Below are 10,884 nucleotides of genomic sequence, written 5' to 3'. Positions count from 1 at the left end.
GACTGGGGATAGGAAGCAGCTTTCCTGTTGTCACTGAATATATTCCTTTCCCTCCAATTTTCACTTTCTACCACTCATTCTTTTGTCATTATTATGGGTTTCTGTTTGCATGAAACTGCCAACATGACAGGAATGACAACATAGCAAATTAATAAAAAATTTGTATATAAAACAAGACTGTATTATAAGAAGACAAAGCTAATTTCATATTAAAGGTAAGAGCTGAAACAGACACACAGGCAACCAGGGATGTTTTCACTCTAAATGCAAAGTCTAGCCTATGAATGCACAAATAAGGAAAGACAGGCATATATATAGAAAGAAATGGCACTAGTCATTTTGAAACATTAACACTATACCACAGAGATTTTCAACAATCCAGTGCCAATCTGGAACCACATGTTATATTTAAGCTGTGTAGTTTGGGTCCTTTTCTTAAAGTACATTAATTTAGATACTCAGCCTCAAATTCTGTATTCTTGCTGATAAGTTTTTACATTTGTAGCTGCCAAAAGAAGAATAAATCTGGATCTCTTTCAGTCTCAAAGGAGTGAGAAAGAAGAAAAAGTTCTTCAGTAAATCATTTGAACAGCATAAGATGCTTTAGGTTAGAGAGAAGCTTTTGCCATGTCTATAAAGAAGACTAAGAAGTATAAAATTCTCCCAGTTACATCAAAAATGGTCCCTAAAACCAGAAATAAATACCATTAGCAAATCCATCCAGAAATTAAAATGATGTTAGTGATATATTGAACATGGATTTCTGATCTATTGCATACATGGTAAAGGCATCTGACCTGATGTAAACCAATTTATTTCAATCCCATTTATGCTCAGATGTCCAAATAATCCACAGAAAGTAAAATGATCTCCATATTACTCTTCAAGCTATAGGTGGTTAGAAAAAACTGCAAGGAAGACAAACCACTGAAAAAACAATTATTCCTGAATTCCTGGTTTTTCAGGCAATTCACACTTTAATTAAATTTAATTTGCCAGGCTAGAGTGTGTCTGAAGCAGTGCAGGCACACATCCACCCACAAACTGTGGAATCCATTGCAACCTTAAAAGGGTGCACAACACTAGTTCTGCTGGTATGGGAACAAAGTTGAACTAATGAGGATATGGTAAAAAATCCAATCCAAACAAAAAGGTACCACACTTCTATTTTAATGCACGCCTGGGTTACTGTGAGAAAGCAGGAGTTTCCAAATTATGGATGCTGCATGCAGCATCTCAGCACCTCATGAAATAATTGCCTGGGGAAATCACTGTCCTCCCCTTACACAGCAATTCAATTACATGACAAAAACTTCTGCAGTTCCATTTCTCTTTCATTCCATCTTCCCCTGGGTTCATCTACGTGGAGTTATTCCAAACCAGCTTATAACAAATGAAGTTGCATTTAGCATGGCAATTCCATATTGAGAATTAAAAGTTCCTTGTAAAAAGAAGGTACCACAACCTACATTCAACAGGGTAAATTAAGGAAGGGACAGGGAGATGCTCAGCAATTCACCAAGATCAGCAATTCACCAGGCACCAAGAACATAATGCTGATTTCCAGCCTGAAAGATCACCAGCTCAAAGGCAGAGGAGAAGGAGATGATGGTATTACATTAAATCTGGAAGAATAATCTTTGCTTATAAAAGCACAGAATCTGTAGTTCAGAATCACAGTCTCAATTTCTCTATTTCCTTGTCATGGAAGACATGTTTAGTGTTCTGCTCTGGAAAAAAGAGAACCTTTATCATGCAAACTGAAAGAGCAATTCATTACTATGAAATCTGCCAGTTCATTTAATGTTTTTATGGAGTATCACAAGAGAGATAATAGGCACAGAGTTTAGAATGTGTCTTTGTCATCAAAGAAAATTTGATTTTAAAATCGCTTGGAGCTCATAACAATCTAACTCCAACCTTGGAGGAGAGTACAGTAGGCAAAAATCAGCATTCATTTGGACAATTCTTCCTTTTTCATGCTTTTTCAATCAAAACAAGATTTCCATTACAAGCATCTCTCTATGATAAATATTCAAACTTGAAGCCTTACAGCATTTGTGCACATTCATTCATTTGTGAAGGAGCTATACAGGCGTATGGTGTGATCTGCTGTACACAGCCTGTGTGTTTAGGTGTTTACATGCACTCCTGCTTCAACAGGGCCCTCCTGCTCCATACACTGTGCAGACATAAGACCATGCAGAAAACAGGGCAGACTGTTTGATGGGTCCCTGTCCCCTTCTTAAAATGAAGAAAATATGATGGTTTCAATATCTGCCTGTCAATGTAAAGAAAAAAAAGTCAATATAAAGAGAAAGCAAAAGCATTTTTAAAAATGGAGAAGAGAGGTGTCCAGCCCAGCTCTCCAGCTGAAGGAGTGCAGGGTAACAGGACTAAAATTTCACTTTGCTTCAGAGATGTCATGCACCAGAGATGAGGATGCACATGGGTCAGGCAGCTCTGTAAAACACACAGCCCTTCCCTCAGATATTCCCCAAGTGCCTTTGTGCCTGCCCAGAAGGAAAGAGGGTCTGTTTGTGTTTGTTATTGGGCAAATTAATCCCTAGTCGGATGCCTGATACAACTGACTTGACAGTCACTAAATTAACAGCCAACATATTTGGAAATAGTTTTAAGCTCTCAGTTTCTTCTGAAAGGACTAAACATGTTAGGGGGGGGAAAAAACGTATTCATCAAAAAGTTTTCTAACTTTAGGTAGAAAGCTGAATATCCCACTGCAAATAAAAATTGTTTTTAAAGATCTCTTGTAGAGTGAATGCATCATGTTATTTTCCCATGCTTCCCACATGAAACAATTTATTTCACCCATGGGAAACACAGGAAAATATATTTCACAGTACATGCCTCTGGTAAACAATTTTGCTGGAGCTCCAGTAAAAAGAAAAGTTTGAAATAGCAGAAAATTAAACATAATACCTCCAATTACTGAAAATACTGTACCTACAGTAAAAATGAAATCAAGCACAATAGGCTGAGAGAACACCAAGGAACTTCATACAGCAAACAGAAGACTTAGCTTTCAAAGTAAAGATATTCTTGATTGCACAGTGGGAGGAAATTTCTAAGAGATGTATCCAAGCTAGTTTTTTTAAATTGATTTCCCACTTTCTAGATTTGAGTCTCAAAGTACTCATGTCACTTAAATAGAAATTGCAGCAGTTCATTCCAGCTCTAAAGGTTTAGGATTTGCTGAATTAAGCGGCAATAGTCTGAAGCCAAAGATTACATGCCCCAATAATTAGGAAATAGCCAATATATTTAAACATTTCTTTTTTTCTGTTTAGCCAGTTGCTCAGCCATAGTAAAACTAAATCATAGGCCTGATCCTAATTTTTTATGCATATTGAATGTTTTAATCAAATTCTCAGCCTCTTGAAGTCCTCCTCAGCTATGTGCAACCACAACCCAGCTCTTTCCATTACAGTCTTCAATGGCTTTTCAGCAAACAGCAGAAAATCTCCCCTAATCCTTGCTCCTCCTTGCAATGTTTCCCTCTGTGCTTTGCAGAAAATAGGTAACCACAACATACAATAGGAGCGGCTGAGCATTTGGCTCACCACTGGGAACTGCCGCTCAAACCAAAGATACACTCTTATGGCAGAATGGCAAAGACAGCAAAGCATCCAATGAGAGGAAAAGGACTGGAAAACATTCTGACAAAGTTTTGTCTCTTACTACTTGACAAAGCAATGACAACCTGACAGAACCCTGGGAGATGAGTTTCCTTCTACAGCCTGAGAGAAGCCACACCTCACAACACATCCAAAGAAACGTCACCCAGAGCAGCACATTTGGTACCCAGGTGTGAAGGCATGGCAGATCTCTCCCACTACAGCATACCCTCTGCCTAGATGCTTTCTGCCCCTGATGGCACACCTTTGCAAAGCCAGTCAGGAGTTTTCCTGCCTTTGTGGCCTTGGAGAAGACTCTTACATAGGCACCAGTGACATCCCTTCAGCCTACTGGAGTCAAGGTGCCCATTAACAAGTCTCTGTCATGCTTGTTTTTGGCATCCTACATTTCCAGGCAGACTCAGAGCAGTGGAAAACACAACTCACCTTCCTGCAATGGAGATACACACCCCATCCCTTCAGAGCTCTTCAAACAAGGACCACCACCCGTTCCCAAACACAACCAGCTCCCTTTGTAAACACCATCCTTTGCCTTGTGCTTAGTTTGTTCAGTCTTCCTACGCCCCAGTCTCTTTTCAAAGATTAGTTTCTGATGCCATTTTTCTTTGCTCAAAGGGCAGATTTTCAAAAGCGGAATAAAGTTAAACTACAGCCCATTGCCTCTTAAGAGATGCTTACCTTATATTTGTGTCTGCAATGGGTTCCTCTGACTCTTCCATTTTTCATCTGCAGAGATACTGAGCTTTTTGGGGTTTTTTTGGCATAGACTCGCTGCTCTTCTCCACTTACTAATTCTATTGCTTAACTACACTGATACTGATCTCCAGCATCCAAAAAAGACTGTTTCTGCTTTCTGAGGCCCATTAGCACAGCTTGTAGGCAGGAAGAATATGCACAGGCTCTGGCAGTCCTGATGCACTGCTTGCAGTGCAGGAGGATGTGCACAAAAAGAATATATGAAAACAAATAAAGTTAAATATTAGATTACAAGATTTCTATTTTAATCTTGCTACATTTTCCTATGAGAGGGAAGAAAACTTAAGTTTTAAGAGACAAACCAGCCCTAGCTCAGGAATCTTTCTGCCAACAGAGAACGGTGTCTCAAGCCATCTTCTTGAAACTTAAAAATAAATCTGTAGTTGACCTCTTCTCTTAAATTTGAATAAGATTCCTGTCATGATCTCACTGTTTAAAACTGTTCCAAAGGTCACAAAGAAGTTTTTCACTCCAGCTGTCACTCAGAGTGACCTCCGAGGATTCTGCAAGGGCAGCCAAAATTCTAAAATCCATTAAGGTCTCTTTAAAAAGTTGTGAACTGTGCTACCATATTTAAGGCAACAATTTTAATCCTCCACATAGTGCTTTTACATGACTAGTTGTGGTTAGTATAGCAGTGATATATTAATTCACATACTCTTATGGAGTAAATTATTTATATAGAGAACCTTGTTCACTGCTTTCACACTGGAAAGAATGCTGTCTTTACTGATCTAAATGCCACCTTGAGCATGGGCAATGGGAACAGCAGCACTGCTTAAAAGCTCTATTGTTTTTTCACATTCCCATTTGGCAAAAAGAATTTTTAACTACTAGGAGAGTTTAACTAGCTCTTCATTTTTTCCCCCTTCCAGGAAGTCTAGGATGATGTCATTTGCCTTTACATATTCTCTCAAAGTAAATCAAGGACAATTCAACTTTGAAGAAGTGCATCCTTTCCACTGTTGACTCCCAGGGGTGCTGGTCCCCAGCCCTGCATCCTGTGGGTATTTACATAGTGGCCTATCTGTGAGTTGATGGTTATCATCATCCTGTGTGGCACCATTCTTGGCATTGCTGCCCCTGGACAACATGCCATAAAATTGCACTGATGTCATTTCCCAAATGACTAGAAACTCACATTCTCCATTTGCTCCTGTGAGGTACCTTTTGTCAGGGCAAAGTACTGCTAGCAAGTACGAGGGGAAAATGTCTATGTTTTTATGTGCTACATAAAGCAAAACCAAAACACAGAGAAACTGTTAAGTAAGAAATTTGGTAAGAGTTCAAAGGCTACTGCTTATATAAGAAACTTGATCTTACTTGAAAAATAAAGGTGTGATTTCACACAGGATATTGGTCTAGATATAGGCCATTTCCTATCACATAACGTACTATTATTTCACATCCTTATCTTCAGTTTTTATCTTGAAAGCAATGATTAACAAAGCAGATATAAACCCTTAGAAGCTTTTTCAGGGAGAAACTGAAGAATTTATCAGATCATAAACATTACAAGGCAATTTAATGCCTAGGTATATCCTTTACAGCATAAGAAAGTACTTGACTCTCTGCTTATTAATTCTTTGCTCTATGATGAGTTGAATATCTCAGTGTTAAGATGAAGATTTAATTTTTGTGGAAATTATACGTGTGCTACTCAAAGAAAGGCTGGTGTTGGAAAGGGCCCCTGGAAATCATGTGGTTCCAGTTCTTTGCTCAAACTGGGCCACCTACAGCCGGTTGGCCACATACACGTCCAGATGGCTTTTGAATATCTACAAGCAGGGAGACTCCAAAACCTCCCTGTGAGATTAGTGAAAGCTCTGCCAGCGTTGTGTTACCCTCACACTGAGAAAGCCTTTCCTGATGTTCAGAGGGAAACTCCTGCTTTTCAGTTTGTGTCCATTGCCTCTGGTTTTGTCAATTACTGGGCAATGCTGAAGAGAACTTGGCTCAATCCCCTTTGCACTTTCAGTAATTTGTACAAATTGATGAGATCCCCCTCAAGCCTTTTCCTTTTCAGGCTGCACATTGAAACCTCTCTGAGCCTTTTTTCATACAGGAACTTCTCCAGTCCCTTATTATCTTAGTGGACTTTAGCTGTACTCTACCCAGTACATCCATGTCCCTCTTGTCCTGGGGAGCCCAGAACTGGACACAGCACTCCAGGTGTGCCCTCAGCTGTGCTGAGGAGAGATGAAGACTTGGCTCCCTCGCCCTGCTGGCAACACTCTTCCTAATGCAGCCCAGGACACTGCTAGCCTTCTTTGCCACAGGTGCATGTTGCTGGCTCATGTTCAACTTGGTGTCCACCAGGAAGGACCTTTAGATCCTGTTGTTCAAAGCAGCTTTCCAGCTGGGTGGCTCCTGGCATACATTGGTGCCTAGAGTTGTTCCTATCCATATGCAGGACTTTGCACTTCACTTTGCTGAACTTCATGAGGTTCCTGTAGTCCCTTTCTCCAGCCTGTCAAAGACCCTCTGCACAGCAGCACAACCCTCTGGTGCATCAGCCACTCTTCCCAGTTAGGAGTCATCTACAAATTTGCTGAGGGTGCACTCACTCTGCCCCAACATCCAGAGCATCGATGAAGATGCTGAACAGGACTGGACCCACTACTGACCCTGGGGGCCACATACTGCTCTCCCACTGGAGTTTCTTCTGGCCTGACCACTTGTCCAGTTTTCAATCCACCTCACTGCCAGCTCATCCAGCCCACACTTCATTAACTTCTCTAACATAGCTGTCTAATTTAGTTTCTTTGATTGAATGGAATAAATCCTTATTTTTACAAGTAGGAAAAAAGCTACATTACTTTGGCATTAACATGCAGCACTGATAAACTCCTGGAAATGTACAGTTGCCAAGGTGGCTGAAATGAATTGCTCACAGTCACAGATTGTGGTTTAGGCTATAATTTTGTCTCTTTTGTTTGAGATGTTAACACATCATCTCTATTTAACAATGGCTATGCTTTAAAGGTTGCCTCCAATACTTCTTGAAATATTGCTAGCAATAGTCAAAATTTCAGCACCAAAATTTCCTAATATTTTAATTTACCTGAAAGTCATGGAAAAAAAAAGAATATTCCAAATGTATTAGAAAAGATTGTTCAACCTTAGTGATGCCTTGGGTACAATGAAATGTACAATAGGAAATACATTTACTAACAATGCTTTGCAAAAGAACATTTAGTAACCTTTATCTATCCTTCCTGAAACTAATTAGTCTGTATGACACTTTTATTACTTTTATTGAACACTTCACAGTGCATACAAGAATTGTGTTGCCTCTCCTGTGTAAAAGAGTTACTTCAAGATCCCACTGCCTTCTTGGTAGTGAAACAGCTAATCTGTTCCTTTTGAACCTGTTCAGCCCAGGAAATCAAGTTTAAGACACTTTTGATAATAATTTTCTGTGAGGCAGAACCAGTGCTGAATTTCAGCACACTGCGATCACATAGTGCAAAAGACACATTCATTTATTTAAATAGGCTGTGTTTTACAGCTCCTCCTGAGGATGTTATGGGCTGTAATTCATACTCTGGCTAAAGGAGACCTAAACTGGTGATCTATGGAACTTGAAAAACATAGCATACTTTCAAGTATGCTTTCATCAATGATCATCACGAGTAGAGACAAGAATGCTGAACTAGACGAGCACTTGGTCTAAGGCAACACAGGCCTTTCACTTTTCTTATTAATATGAAAATGAATTCAATCCTAATTCTGCATAATCAACAACCAGTTTTCTAAGTGGAAGCCAGCTGTCACCAAGGACCACATGCAAACCATATCCCACATATATGTACAGACTGCTTCCCCAAGAGCCAGATGCCATAAAATTTTCAGGAAAGGATGTACTCTCAGCCAGGAGGAGGTTGTTTCTGACCATATCAGAAATTTGTGCTTAAGCTCCGAGATTTAACTACACAGCATAACACAGAGTAAGATTGTTGTTATAGTTATTTGCTTAAGGCTCTGGATGAAAAAGATTTTAGAGCTCAAACATGCTTTGTCTTTCAGCACTTATCTTCAACATGTGACATGAAAAGTAACTAAAGTGAGTCACAGGTAAACAGACTTATTTTTGAGTATTTTCATGGGGGGGCATCTCCTTTCTGGAGAACAGTGGTGGAATTGTGTTAATTTGAATTCCATACACCCCTTCAGCTAGTCTGCTGTGACTTTTCTATTGTGTGAAGGCACCAAAAAAGCTAATTCCTGCCTGACACCACCTCTCTGCAAGTATACCAAAAGTCTGCTCAGCCTTCAAGCATAAAGATGCTACATGGCTCCCAGGTCACTGATTTCTCCTCACTGAAAAGTGTATTAGTCACAATAAAAGAGATGCCACCCTGAAGGCTGAAAGAATCAGGGGTCCAGCCTTTTAAAACCTGAGGAAATAGAGACTTATGTGTTTACTGCTTTTGAAGGTAATCACTCAATTTATGACAAAAGAATACAGAATTTTAAAACTAGCAATAAGGATGAAAAGCAGTCTCTATTGCAAAATTGCAGAAAACCTCTAAAAGAGTGAAATCAAAGTTCAAAACATTTTTCACCTTCTCAGTCTCTAAAAGAAGCCTTTTGAACAAGGTAGTGAAATTCATTTTACTATCTTTTGAGTGTCAAAGTTGCTAATTGTTCTGATCACTGTGTGATGCTGTTTTTCCAAATAATCCTAAACATTATGGCCTTCACTCTTAAATAAGTTTTAGTTTCATGTCTGGGACAAGACCCACCCCACAGGTGTGTGAAGCAGGACAAAGATAAATGAGTTTTCTTCCCAACCTTGCTAATTTAATGTGAGTCTGCAGAGTGAAAGGAAAGCAAGTTTACTGAGATGTGGTTTATCACTCACCCTAAACAGGAGAGACACCAGATCCAAAGTGGCTTGGATCTGTCTTCACTGAAGCAGAATCTGAAGAAGGCAATAAGGGCTTGAGTCACACTGGCACTTCTGTCTTTACTTCATTAGGCAGAAAAGCTGCCCAGATCAGCTACATAGAAAGCCATTCCAGACTCAGAACTCCTTCAGACTCTTGGAGAAAGCAGTGTTGTGTTCAGAAAGCACAACTATGTATGAAGTATTCCCACTGATGAACCTTACACACCCAACAGAGCTGCCTCAGCTGGGAGGGCCAGGCTTTGCCTCTGTACTTGCTCAAGACAGACCAGCTCAATGAAGGCTGACACAGAGCAAGATTCAGAGCAGGGATATAGCTTATGTACTGTCACAATTGCAAAAAAAGCTGCCATCTTTCTCCCATGACTGAGCCGTAAACATATCTTTCTTACAACAGTCTGGGAAAATTCCAGTGAGGCAACAGGCAAACTGTCTTCTCAGAGAAGTTTGTCCAATTTATGCTGAATTAAGCAGCCATTTTTTTACAATGCGTCTTTGGCAGATAAACAAAAACACTGTTCTTTGGTTTCAAAGGTGCATGAAAGGAGTTTCAAAGGCAAATTGATAAAGCATCCCATGCAAAAAGTGATAAAAAGAGCAATCTTGCTGAAAGAAAATTAAATAACATATCACAGAGTCAGAAAAGTTGATCTACTTAGCTTCAGCACCTGGTTTGAACAAGAATCATGCAACCATGATTCTTCAGCATTTCTGCATGATGTTTATGAGAAAGCCTTGAACAGTAGCACTATTATTATATCTTCAGAAGTCAAACAGAAATGTTTACAATGTAAACGTCAATGTAAATTTTTATAATTTTTATTTTCAGAATTGAGTAAAAAAAATTGGACTATTTAAGCAGCTAGCACCTGAACTGCAAATTTTTAAGAGTTTCAACACAGTTCTTTGTTAGAGAGGAAATCAGGTAACAGCTTGCATTAGCTGATGCATTAGCTAATAAAAACAAATCTTTGTGTTTCTATATTTTTTTCTCCACACACTCTATTCTCTCATCCACAATTTTTTTCCTCCTCTTCTGCTGAAAAGGAGCTGTAAGCCTGTTCCACCAGGCAGACACAGAGCAAAAACACTTAAAGTCTTTTAAGAGCCAAGAGATCTGCAGTTAACGCCCTTGGTGAGTAAAGATTTGGTGTTCCTCCACGACTCTCATGCTGGCCACAGCTGACAGGAGGCTTCCAGGAATGTGAGTATCTACAGAATCCATAAAAACAAGGCTCAACATCAGTCATCAGCTCCTCCACCTATTCCTCTGGGGGGAACAATTTCTTTTGACTGAAGACATTTATTGGGCATAGGATAAAACCTACAAAATCCAGACTGTGCAATTTGGATTTTGTCTGTTTACAGGAGCTACTTTATTCTACTTGGTTGTTCCCACTGTTCAGACTCATTAGCACCAGCCATTATTGCCAAACCCTGATGCTTACATTGATGCAATTCAGGAATTCATGGCTTAAAATACACAGCAACGTTTAAAAAAATCTCCACTAAGATGTAACATCAAAACTTGCAACTTCTATTCCACATTAGAAAAGGCTT

The sequence above is a fragment of the Melospiza melodia genome, chromosome 5 (assembly GCF_035770615.1).
Source record: "Melospiza melodia melodia isolate bMelMel2 chromosome 5, bMelMel2.pri, whole genome shotgun sequence".
NCBI lineage: Eukaryota > Metazoa > Chordata > Aves > Passeriformes > Passerellidae > Melospiza > Melospiza melodia.
Note: the sequence above shows the minus strand (reverse complement) of the source record.